The following is a 13136-nucleotide window of genomic DNA, read 5'->3' as shown; positions in this document are numbered from 1 at the left end:
GGGGGGGGGGGGACACGAACCGGGGGGTGCCGGGGTTACTGGCGGGCACCGGGGGCACGGCGGGGACAGGCCGCCCCTGGCCGTCCTGGGCGGGGAAAGCAGCCGGCGCGGTGGAGGCCGCGGGCAGGAGCTGGCCGTGCCCCCGGTCCTGCCCCCGGCGCTGCCCCCGCTGCTGCCCCCGGTCCTGCCCCCGGTCCTGCCCCGGCGCTGCCCCCGGTCCTGCCCCCGCTGCTGCCCCCGCTGCTGCCCCCGATGCTGCCCCCGGTCCTGTCCCCGGCGCTGCCCCGGTCCTGCCCCGGCGCTGCCCCCGCTGCTGCCCCCGGTCCTGCCCCCGCTGCTGCCCCCCATGCTGCCCCCGGTGCTCCCCCCCGTGCTGCCCCCGGTGCTGCCCCCCGTGCTGCCCCCGGCGCTGCCCCCGGTCCTGTCCCCCGTGCTGCCCCGCTGCTGCCCTCGGTCCTGCCCCCGGTCCTGCCCCCGGTCCTGCCCCGGCGCTGCCCCTGGCGCTGCCCCCGGTCCTGCCCCCCGTGCTGCCCCGCTGCTGCCCTCGGTCCTGCCCCCGGTCCTGCCCCCGGTCCTGCCCCGGCGCTGCCCCTGGCGCTGCCCCCGGTCCTGCCCCCGCTGCTGCCCCCGGTCCTGCCCCCGGCGCTGCCCCCGGTGCTGCCCCCGGCTCGTTCCCCGAGCAGGGACCCCAGGAAGCTGCTCCAGACGCCGCGGGGCCCCGGAGCAGCTTGTCCCGCGTCCGGGAGCGCGGGAGCGCCGGGCCGCGCAGGCAGCGTGTGCGCAGCGCGGATGCTGCTGCTGCCCCCCCGGGCACCCCGAAACCCGCCGGTGTTTGGCTGTAGAAGAGGTGCGGGTGAGCTCCCGGCTTGCAGAGGCCGAGGCTGGTCTGGGGAAGGTCTCCAGCAGCCAAACCCCCTGGGCCGGGGGCAAGAAGGGGCTGGGCAGGGAGGAGCTGGTGTGTCTTGTCCCAGGGGACGTTCCGTGTGTTCCTTGCTTCTCCAAGCCCTTCCCAGGGAGCCATCGGGACTCCATGGGGTGGGAAGAGCAGCCAGGGGGGACTTGAAGAGCCCCGTGGCAGGAGGTGCTCACAGAAGTGTGAGAAACATGTCGCACCAATGAGCAGCCCCACACGGATCCTTCAGCCAAGCACAGGTTATTTACATCCTTGCAAGAATGGGTGACCTAAGCAAGCAGGCACACCCATAGCCAGGTGAATAACGGTTTATATTCCCCTGTTTCCCCCCTGGCTGGGCACTCCAGGGTTTACAGCCCATCCCACGCTTCAAATTATCCTCTAAGTTTCCCGCCCCTGTTTACACATTCCATTCTAGCAGGTCACTTTTTACCTTTTAAGGTAAAATTTTGACCTTTCTTGCCCCCTTGGCTGTCTTCCCAATTAACAACCTACTGGTGTCATCCTGCCCTGAGGAGCAGCATAGAAGTAGCTTTGTTGGGCCTTATCTTGGGCCATAAACCCTTCTCCATGTTCAGATCCCCCAGATGGAGCCCAATTAAGTCCCTCAGTTTCTTGGGCCGTAAACCACTCTTGGAGTAATTGGAATGTGCAGACATCTCACTTATCTCAAACAATTATATTCCTAACACTAAAGTATATATATTTATGTGCTCAAACAAACGATATATTCCTAACACTAGAATATATACATGTGAACCAAACCAACACTACGTTTCTAACACTAGAATGCAAAATCAACGTAGTGTTTCATTTCTAACAGAAGCACAGAGGGGACTGAGAAATGAGCTCGGGGTGCGGCTGATGAGGAGAGCAGGGGGATAAAACAACACACAGGGGATCGACCTTCTGGCTGAGCCCACCTTTGGAAGAGGCATCTCCAAATGAGGTGTTCTCACAGACCCCGTCCTCCCACAGGCTGGTCACTCCCTCCCAGTCCCTCCAAACACCAGAGCGTGTCACTAAACGCAGAAAAGAGTCCCAGCAAAGCCAAAGCTCTGCTGAGTGACCCTGAGAGGCACAGCTCGTGGGCAGACTGGTTCCTGCAGCCCGTTGCTGGGGTTTCTCTTTGAAGCATGTAGGCACTGTCAGGAGCAGCAGGGCAGGTTGGCCAGTCCTCTTCTTCTTCCCTCCACGTTCACCAGGACACTGCACTCAACAGTCACTCCTTCTCCTTTTCCCTGGCACTGCAGGGATGTGCTGAACGGGCTTCCCCGTCACCCTCCCCCTGCACAACCTTCATTTCAGCTCCAGCTATTCCCACACCCTGTTCAGGTGCAGATGGGCACCTCCTTTGATCGCCAAAGCATCCCTTCAGAATTTTGACAGGGAAGAAGCAGCCCTTCTTCATCAGATGGCTTTGCATTTACTCTTACAACTGGTGTGTGGTATTTTGTCATCCCTTAGTTCTTGCATCAAGATCAATGATCATTGGACTAAAGCCCTCCACAGGGACTGGTGGCACAGCTGTGAATGCCTCATTTCAGCAACGATTTATTAAGCCTTGCAGTTGCCATTTTATTGTAAAAAAAAACTTTAAAAAATAGTATTAATTCATTATCATGGCTCTATAATTCCGTTGGTTGCCTAGGGAACAGTGACAATGACCTGATTAGGTTCCATTTGGGCAGAGAACAATCCAGTTAGTAAACAAAAATACATAGTGCTTTAAAAACATCAAATCCTCACAAAGACAGGAAAAACTCTTGAGGGAAAACAATGATGGGAAAAGGCAGACAAAAAAACTTGTGGAAAAAGGCTATTCTTCAGGATTTATTTCCAAGAGCCACTAAGAGCATCCTGGAAGAGAAAGCCCTGCCCTGTTTCAGTGATGTGTTGAAAGTAATAACTTAGCAGTGGAAAATGAAGCCATAATAAATGGATGAAAGGGGAACTAGGGATTTTCTCCACTTGCTAACTGGGGATGTGGATCAGCATTCAGCAGGGCCAGCTGGGTGCCCGGGTGGTGCTGCTGGGGATGGTCCCTGTGGGCATTGCACCTTCCACCTGCTCTCAGCTCAGCAGGGATTTGCTCCCTCTTTCCTGCCTCAGGCAATGAAAACCAGCCTAGAGTTTGGGCTGCAGGGGGGGGACCAGCTCCTGGGCAGCCTCCTGTGAGCAGGATGGAGCAGATTCTGAGGTGAAACTTTGCTGCTTTGGACCTTTAGGCTCTAAAGCACCACAAGTGAGCATGGGGGCCCCAGGTCTGGAGATGCTTCAGCCCTGCCAGTGTCCCAAAAGGCTGTTGGGGCACACATGGGAGCAGGGTGAGGAATTGGGGTGTCTGGGGCTGGTCCTGGGGCAGGAACCAGGCTTGGGGCACTGGGGAAGGGCCAGCACAGCCACAGCAGGGTGGGACCAGGGTGGGGACACCTGGGACCATGGAAAGGCTGAAGTCAGAGCAAGCAGTGGGGACTTTGTCCTTGTCCTCTTCAGCCAGGAGTGGGCTGGGAGCATCCTGGACTGGTGCAGCCCCACAGACCAGCCCTCCATGTCTCTCCTCTGCCCTTGTGAACCCATTTGCACACTTGGTCTCCACAGGAGAGGCAGCCCACCCCCCATGGCATGGTCCTGCACAGCTTGGAAAGTGCTTCCTGTCATTTTAACCCAGATCCAGCCCTGGGGGTGTTCCTGGAAGTTCTGCTCTAGGATATGCAAATATTCCTTCCTGTTTTCCCCTCTCAGTGACCCCTTCCCAGGTCCCCTCCTTGTCACCCTGCCAGGCTGTGGTGTGCACTGAATCCCTGCCCCTTGGGAGCTGTTCCACTGCCCTGCTCCCTGCTTCTCTGCCTCCCTGCCCTGCCCTCCCAGCTGCTCCAGCCATGCTCACACAGCTCAGCAATCCCAGCAATTCCTTCCTTTTCCCTTGGTTACTGATGCTGAAGGTGCAGGCCCAGCACCCACCAGGGCTCCAGCATCTCCCTGAACAGCAAGGCTTGTTCAGAGCCCGTCGCTGTGGACACACAGGATTACTTTTACATTGCCTTGAATTGAATTATATTGAATTGCACTGGGTGTCTGTCTGCCCAGCTGCTTGACATCCTGCAATCCCTTTCCAGCTCTTCACAGTCAGCTTCAGATTTGACTCTTGAAATGCTGTTCAGTGGCAGCAAGAGCTGCTCTCTCTTACTAGCACAGGTCTGGCACAGATCCTGGCTGTTTATCCCTGCCCTCGCCTCCTAACTTTTAAGCAGTTAATTCACAATTAAAACCCCACTGTTTATCCACCTTAACCTACTGAAGAGCTTTTGGAGAGAGATCTTTATCAAAGTTTGGCAGAAAATGTTGTTTCTGTAGCACCTGATTCACCATTGTTTACATCTTCCTTGTCATTCCAGCAAGACTTCCCTCCTGCAGCCCTCCTTGGGGGTTGCCTCAGGATATTGTCTTTATCTACACATTTTCTAATGCATTTTTTTCTTACATCTTTCAGCAGATTTCCCTGATACCAAAGCCAGGTTAAAACCCCGGTGTTTCCTGGATCCCCATGGAGCCCTTCCTAAAAATTAGCCTGGCATTTGTCACCTCCCACTCTGGTGTGGGGATGTTGGGGACCTGCTCCCTGTGTCCCCCTGCAGCCCTGACCCCAACCCTGAGCCAGCCCAGTCCCTCTCCAGCCACAGTGGGTTTGCAGCAGACTTCCAGCTTCCCGTGGGTTTGCAAAACCACACTGCTGTTGATTTTTAAGTGGTTAAACAAGCCCCAAATATTTTCCCATCCGTGTGAACGTGGTTCTTAACTTGCTGAGGATTTATTTTTATTTGTTGCATCTTACTGTTTTCCTGGTTTGGAAAGGAAAATGCCAGGTTTTGGAAGAAATTTTATTTCTTTCATGTTATGCGTTTTAATTTTACAATGAATTCGGATTTTGGCGAGCTTGCTTTGCTGTTAAACCACCCTCCAGCAGGCTCCCCGTGGTACTGCACCAGGACCTGCCCGGGAGCCTCTCCCCCCAGGCTGGACGGTGCCCCCGTGTTGCTTGCAAGTTGCTCTGTGTTCTATTTTTGCTTCTTCCACCCAATTTCTTCATTTTATGCACTTCCTTCTGGCAAGTCTGGGTACGCCTGCAGGCTTTTTTCACCCTCCTACACCGGTTTATGGCTCAGGGGCTGCCTGTTGCAGTGGTTCTCTAGCTGGGGGCTCCAGGTGCAGCCCTTTCGGGTGGTTTTGCTGGGACATTTCCCAGCTCCGTGTCTCCCCAGGCAGCGGTTTCTTGCTCTCCCATCCTCCCTCAGCACTTTGCGGGTGTTGTCCCCATCTTCTCTGGGTCTTTTATAGGCAAAGCCTGATGACCTCTGTCCATCCCCTGTGTTTCATGGTCCACTCTCTGCAGATGTGTGTGGATCCCTGATGCCTATCACCCATTTACTCCCTCAAGCCAGTGCCTGCTCCACACCAGCTTCTTCTCAGCTCTCATCCCTGGGCTGTCCCTGTCACTGCACCCTGGGGTTTCCCAAATGCCTCATACTCATCTGAAACAGGCTGCTCTCCTCTCCCTGCCGGGACCGCAGCCACCGCAGAGCATTTGGTCTTGTCCTGGCAGTCTGATTTTCCTAAATGTCCCTTTTCTCTGACTTCTCTCATGCCATTACTAAAGGGACAGAGTTACAAACTGACCTCCTGATGGTTCCCTGCCCCACTGCCCACTCATCTCACCCACTATCCTCGATTTCAAACCCCTCCTAAGGTGGTTTTCATTTCAAGGGCCACCACCCCAGCTGGGTTTTCTTTTAGCCAGAGCTCATCTTTCCTGGAGTTGCTCCTTCTATCCTGAAAGTTTCTCTAGGTATTTTCCTAAGCCACAATCCAGCCCACAGAGTCAGCAGCCTGCCTGCCCTTGCTGAGCTGGCAGCACTGCCTGCCCAGGGTCCAGCTTCCTCTAAAGCTGAGGTTGAGGGGAATTTTTAACTCTCCCTTGGTTTTGGAAGAGGGAAATGTCTAAACTTAAAAGACAAGACCCACCTCTTTCTGACCTTTGTGTGGTGAGGATGTTCTGGGCTGCTGTGCCTGCCGGGAACGTGCAGGCAGCTGGAATGGCAGCTCCCTCCAGGGATTTCCTTGCTGAAGGCTCAGTTATGTCTCCCTTATCTCACCCCTGCCCTCCCAGCACGGCTGCCAGCAGCCCGAGCGCGTGACTTACCCCATTTACGTGCTGGCAGAGATCAAGGTGCTTGACAGAGCGCCCAAAGCTGCCAGTTCTTCAATTGCTCTTAATGAAATGAGGCTATTCCTTTGCATTTACACACCTCTTTGATCCTGAAGTGAAGCCATGCCACTTGCAGGGTGGTGCTGCATTCCCGGGAGAGGCCTCGGGAGCTTTTCGGCTCGGGTCCAGCCGCTGCAGGAGGTGCTGGCTGTTGGCACGGGAGGGATGGCTGCACCCCCCTGGGAACTGCCCGTGGGGACACAGGGACAAGCTGCCTGCCCTTGGGCATTGCCAGCAGACCCTGCCCGTGTGTGTCCTGGGCTCTGAGGCCTCCCCAGCTCCACCCACCACCTCTCCAGCTGCAGCGGGATGCTCTGCCAGGCACAGGGGAGCGGTGGTAGATGTTTCCAGCCAAGTCTCCCCCATGCTGGTGGTGCACCAGGGGCTGTCAGGGGCACTGAGCTCTGTAACCCCCAGCAGGGACATGGGGACAGAGAAGGGACGCAGGGAGAGAGCAGAGACAACCTGGGGACACTTTGCAGGAGGTTGGTGAGACCAGAGGATGCACCAGGTCCCTGCAGAGCTCTGCCAGGGAAATCATAGTTTAGCAAGGGCAGGGATAGGGAAAACCAGCAGGGGATCCTGGAAAGCTTCCTCCTCTGCCAACCTTCCCAGCCCACAGAAATCTTCCTGCAGCTGAGCACTGCAAGGGGAGTCCTTGCTCCCAACACATCTCCCTGGAGCAGGGGGCCAGGCCAAGCCCCTCAGCACCAGCCAGGAGCTGGGAGACTCCAACCTGGCAGCCAAGGCTGGGGGGCTGCAAGCTGGCATGCCTTGGGTAGGGGGGGGCAAGGGAAAAGGGAAGCCACCCCGATGGAAAGGAGCCTGAGCAGGCACCTGCACCTAGACAGGGCAGGAAGGTCCCTTCATTCCCCCAGGAATGACTTCCCTGAGGGGGCAGCAGCTCCTCCTGAGCTCTTCCCCACACACTGTGGATGCCAGGGGGCATGAGCTGCAGCAGCCCTCAGGGTCTTGCTTGGGAATCAACAAGAACACACCTTTCCCTGGAATAAGACCAGGTGGGAACTGCCCCCATCCCTTCTGCTTCCATGCAAACTGTGTTCCCAAGAGGAATGGTTGTTCCCAGCCTGCCCGGCTGTGTGGAGCTGAGCCCCCTGCCCGTGGGCAGCGAGGTTTTGAGAGTGCATGTGCACACAGACCTCGTCCTTCTGCAGCAGCAAACCCTTGATGTTGTGCTCCTAATAAGAAGGAGCAGGGTGGCAGGGTGTGCTGCTGGAGCTGGGACACGGGCAGGAGCTGGGACACAGGCAGGAGCAGGGCTTGTCTTCTGCCGAGACTGGGGGAGCAGAAGGTGCTGGATCTGCTTCACCACGTTCATGGGAACCATCATCTGGCATTTCTCTCCTGGGTGGAGGCACTTGAGGATAAAAAATTGCAGTCCCAGGATTGCACCACCCCGCACTGCAGCAAAGTTAAGGAGTGGGAAGAAACTGGGACGAGATGAGAAATGGTCTCACAGCGGAAGTTGATGTGTTTGTCACTGGCTCACAAGATGTGGTGTCCAGGGAAGCCTTCACTGCACGTTCCTGAGCCACTGGCTGCCCTAGAGGAAGGTCCCACCAGGCATTATGGGGTGTCTGTCCCTTGCAGGGAGCAGCTAAGCAGCAGGGACTGGAAGGGAAAGCAAGGGGCAATGCAGAGGTGGTGGCACAAAGACAGCAGTGGTGCACCCCAGCCAAAGTCCTTGCCCAGCTGCTGGCCTGGGATGGCAGGACCGTGGGGAAAGCAGAGGAACCGAGGGAGAAATCATAGAATCATAGAATCATAGAATCTTAGGGGTTGGAAGGGACCTGGAAAGACCATCCAGCCCAACCCCTCTGCCAGAGCAGGGTCACCCAGAGCACATCACACAAGAACGCATCCAGGTGGGTTTTGAATGTCTCCAGTGAAGGAGACTCCACAGCCTCTCTGGGCAGCCTGTCCCAGGGCTCTGTCACTCTCACAGTAAAAAAATTTTTTCGTATATTCACCTTGAACCTCCTATGCTCCAATTTCCACCCATTACCCCTTGTCCTATCACTGGTCATCACTGAGAAAAGCCTAACTCCATCTCCCTGACACTCACCCCTTACGTATTTGTAAACATTAATGAGGTCACCCCTCAGTCTCCTTTTCTCCAATCTAAAGAGCCCCAGCTCCCTCAGCCTCTCCTCATCAGGGAGATGTTCCACTCCCTCCAGCATCTCTGTGGCTCTGCCCTGGACTCTTTCCAGCACTTCCCTGTCCTTCTTGAACTGAGGGGCCCAGAACTGGACACAATATTCCAGATGCAGCCTCACCAATGCAGAATAGAGGGGCAGGAGAACCTCTCTTGACCGACTAACCACCCCCTTTCTAATACACCCCAGGATCCATTGGCCTTCTTGGCCACAAGGGCACATTGCTGGCTCATGGTCATCCTCCTGTCTACCAGGACCCCCAGGTCCCTTTCTCCTACACTGCTCTCCAGCAGCTCAGCCCCCAACCTGTACTGGTGCATGGTGTTTTTCTTCCCCAAATGCAAAACTCTACACTTGCCCTTGTTGAACTTCATCATGTTTCTCCCCGCCCAACTCTCCAGCCTGTCTAAGTCCCTCTGAATGGCAGCACAGCCTTCTGGTGTGTCAGCCACTCCTCCCAGCTTGGTGTCATCAGCAAACTTGCTGAGGGTACATTCTGTCCCCTCATCCAGGTCGTCGATGAAGATATTGAACAACACCGGTCCCAGTACCGACCCCTGAGGGACTCCACTGGTCACACACCTCCAACCAGATTCTGCCCCATTGACTACAACTCTCTGACTCCTTCCTTTCAACCAGTTCTTGATCCATCTCACTACCTGATCACCAAACCCATACCTGATCAACTTATCTACAAGGATGCTGTGGGAGACAGTGTCAAATGCTTTACTGAAATCAAGATAGACCACATCTACCGCTCTACCATCATCTATCCACCTAGTAATTTCCTCATAGAAGGCTATGAGGTTAGTCAAACATGATTTACCCTTGATAAAACCATGCTGACTGCTCCTGATGACCCCCATATCCTTGATATGCCTGGAGATAGTGACAAGAACAAGTTGTTCCATCACCTTTCCAGGGATGGAGGTGAGGCTGACCGGTCTATAGTTACCCGGGTCCTCCTTCTTGCCCTTCTTGTAGACTGGTGTGACATTTGCTATCCTCCAGTCCTCAGGCACCTCTCCTGTTACCCATGACTTACCAAAGATGATGGAGAGTGGCCTAGCAATGACCTCCACCAGCTCCCTCAGCACCCTTGGGTGCATTCCATCCGGACCCATCGATTTATGGATGTCCAGATTACTCAACTGATCCCTAACCCAATCCTCATCTACCATGGCAAACTCCTCCTCTATCTTGACTTCTTCTGGGGCTATATGAATCTGGGGCTCATGGGGAAATCCTGCAGGAGTAAAGACAGAGGCAAAGAAGGCATCAGCACCTCTGCCTTCTTTATATCCTCTGTCACCAGGGCTCCCACCTCATTCCTCAGTGGGCCAATATTGCCTCTAGTGTTAGATTTGTTAGCTATGTATTTGAAAAAGCCCTTTCTATTGTCCTTAACCTGACTTGCAAGGTTAAGTTCCAAGGAGGCCTTAGCTTTCCTAATTGCCTCCCTACATCCTCTGGCAACAGACCTATATTCCTCCCAAGTGACCAGCCCCTCCTTCCATGATCTGTAGATTTTCCTCTTCCACTTGAGTTTGCCCAGTAGTTCCTTTTTTAACCATGCAATCATTCAGCAGGGTTCCTCTTCCCAGCATCTGCATTTTCCTGCTGGCTGCAGGAGGTGAGATGAGGAGCCAGCACACACTGTGCCAGGTCTGGGCCATGTGTCTGAGCTGGTGACTTGCCAGCATGTCCCCACCCTGGCACCTCTGCCAACCCATCCTGCATTTTGGATGGTGACACGGAAGCATTTCCTCAGTGGGCAGGTAAGATGGTTCCTGGCACCAGCCTGCAGCTTTAGAACAGGTTTAATCCTGAAACCAGGAATGGGGCAGGCAGAACTGGGGCTTCTGAGCCAGGCAGATAGTTTGAAACAGTGTGATGGGTGTCCCCCCTGCTGGGGATGGGTGGCCCCAGCGGATGTCCCCTGGGAATAACCCTAGGGAGGTGGGGGGTGATGACTGCCAACAAGGGAAGGTGATGAACAGCTTGAGCCATTGGTCACAGGGACACACAAGCCCCCAGCAGGTAGCAGGAGGAGGTCTTGGCAGGCTTGCCCTGCCAGCACAGGGGCTGGTTCCTCCTTTCAGTGCAGGTGTATAAGTGATGGGAGATCTCCAAGGGGGACATCACCCAGACAAGCCTTCTCTTGCTGCCTGAGACCCCCTGCCCTTCTCTGGCAGCGTCTTGTCGGTTTCTCCTGCGTCCCTGCTCAGCCCACCACCCCTCTCCTGCACACTCCCTGTCCCAGGTGTGAGCTGAGCCGCTGCACCTCGTTGCAACATCTCCCGCCTTCTGTTCCAGGAGCCATGAGGAGCCTTGTAAATACTTTCTTTGGCAAGAGTTCTGTTTTGATCTAATCGCTCAGCTTCCTTCACAGGCAGGCATGGAGGGGAACTGCATGAGGCGAGAGGGAAGGTCACAGGGAGAACAGAGGCTGCTGTAACCGGGGAGGATCAAACCCGGGCTGGAGCAGGGGTGTGGACAGGTGGCTCAGCCCAGGCTGACATGAGGCTGTCACTGCGGGCACCGACTGTCCCAGATCCTCCCCAGGACAGGAGTCACCCATGACTGGAACTGGCTGCAGGCATCGCCTGGGGCAGGGCCAGGGTCCCCAGGCAGTGCTGAGCCTTCCCCACGCCACACAGGGTGCTGTGTGCCCTGGTGACAAGCGATGGGGGAAGGCTCACGGAGAGGTGACAAGCCCTCAGGCAGGCCACGCGGGGTGGGAAGGCACACGCCAGCCCCACGCCCAGCCAGGATTCACATTTCAAAGCGCACGTGTGGCAACTGGCTGAGCTGGGCTGGCTTCTTCCTGCTGCTGAGCCCTGTAATGAGCTTTGCTGGGCACCACTAAGTAGATGAGTGAGCTGGAGAGCTTTGCTGTGGTCTGGTGGCTGCTCCCTTGACCCTGGCAGATGGGCTCCTGCTCTGTGGGTGTCTGTTGAACAAGCCGGGGTAGCGTGGGGGGACGGCTCCTGGTCTGTGCATCTCCCAGGGCAGCCCAGTAGGAGATGGGACCCAAGCACAGGCCAAGCCAGTGGGGACACTTCTGCGGCCACCCCGTCCCGTGCAGCAGCAGCAGCCTCCAACAAGAGCGTGGCAGGGGGGGAGAAACCCAGCAGGTGACTGTTTGAGGGCCAGACCCATGGCTGGAACTCACTTGGGTCCCCAGGAAGCCAAACCTCAGCACTGGCCTGAGAAAGGAATGAAGCCACCGAGATGGAGAGCAGGGTGTCCCCTTGCAGCCCCAGGGGTCACAGCGGTGCAGTCATGAGTGTCACTCCGTCCATGGCTATTTTGAAAGCCGATGGAGCTGCTTCCCTCTTTCCCTCACCCACACAGCACCACCCCTGCCCTGCTTCTGCTTCTTGCCCGGTTGTCTCCTCTCCCAGGGGTCAGCCAGGGCACAGCGGGTGACTCGGAAGCCTCAAGATTTCAAGACTGCAGCAGAACAGCAGCTCCGAAGTGGTGGCTGCAGCCTTCATCTCAGTGGAGATCCCCCCAAAAAGTTGCTTCTCGGTATCTTGCGGAGAAAGGCTGCTCGGGTGAGAGTCCCCACGGCACCCCAGCCACCCCCCGGGCAGCCCCCCCAGGGGGACCCTCCACCCCTGGCTGTGCCGAGCCCTGGCTGTGCCGAGCCCTGGCTGTGCCGAGCCCTGGCTGTGCCGCCCCATCCCCTCTCCCCACCCTCTTCCTTCTCCCCCTCCTGTAACAATTTCCCCCCCCTTCGGTGTTCCCGGCGGGACCGGGCAGGGCTGGGCAGGGGTCGGGCAGGGCTGGGCAGGGCTGGGCAGGGGTCGGGCAGGGGTCGGGCAGGGCTGGGCAGGGCTGGGCAGGGGTCGGGCAGGGCTGCAGCCCCCGGCCCCCTCCTCTGCCCGGCAGAGAGAGCACGGGGAAGCAGGGTCGGTCCAGCCCTATCGGCCCCTGCACGGCTGCTCACACTCACAGCCCCGGCAGAGCGCACGAGCGTGACACAGACACACACAGCCCCTTGCACACACACACAGCCCCCTGCACACACACCCACAGCCCCCTGCACACACACACAGCCCCCTGCACACACACACACAGCCCCCTGCACACACACACACAGCCCCCTGCACACACACAGCCCCTTGCACACACACACACAGCCCCTTGCACACACACAGCCCCTTACAAACACAGCTCCTTACACACACACAGCCCCTTGCACACACAAACACAGCCCCTTGCACACACAAACAGAGCTCTTACAAACACACAAGGGCCCCTTGCACGCCCGCAGCCCTCACACACCTGCACTCCGGTGTTCCCCATGGAATCGGAGCTCCCCCAGGGCGCTGGGACACAAGTGTGCTGCCCTGAGCACTTCCGTGCACAACCCGTTCCCAGTGCACACCCCATCTGTGCACACATGCAGTGGATGAGCACCCAGCTCTGCAGTGCCCTGCACACCTGCCTAGATGTGCCCTAAGTGTGCACATGTGCCTGTGCAAACACACAGGGTCAGACACACACACAGGGTCAGACACACAGGGTCATGCAGGGTCACACCCACTCACACACACCCACTCACACATACACGGTGTCACACACACTCACACTCTCTCACACTCACACCCACTCACACGGTGTCACACACACTCACACACTCTGACTCACACTCTCTCACACACTCACACTCAGCCACACTCACACCCACACTCACACTCACCCACACTCACCCACACTCACCCGCACACACTCACTCACCCACACACTCACCCACACTCACACACTC

Source organism: Apus apus, chromosome 14 (genome assembly GCF_020740795.1).
Source record: "Apus apus isolate bApuApu2 chromosome 14, bApuApu2.pri.cur, whole genome shotgun sequence".
Taxonomy (NCBI): Eukaryota; Metazoa; Chordata; class Aves; order Apodiformes; family Apodidae; genus Apus; species Apus apus.
This window is presented reverse-complemented; position numbering follows the sequence as displayed.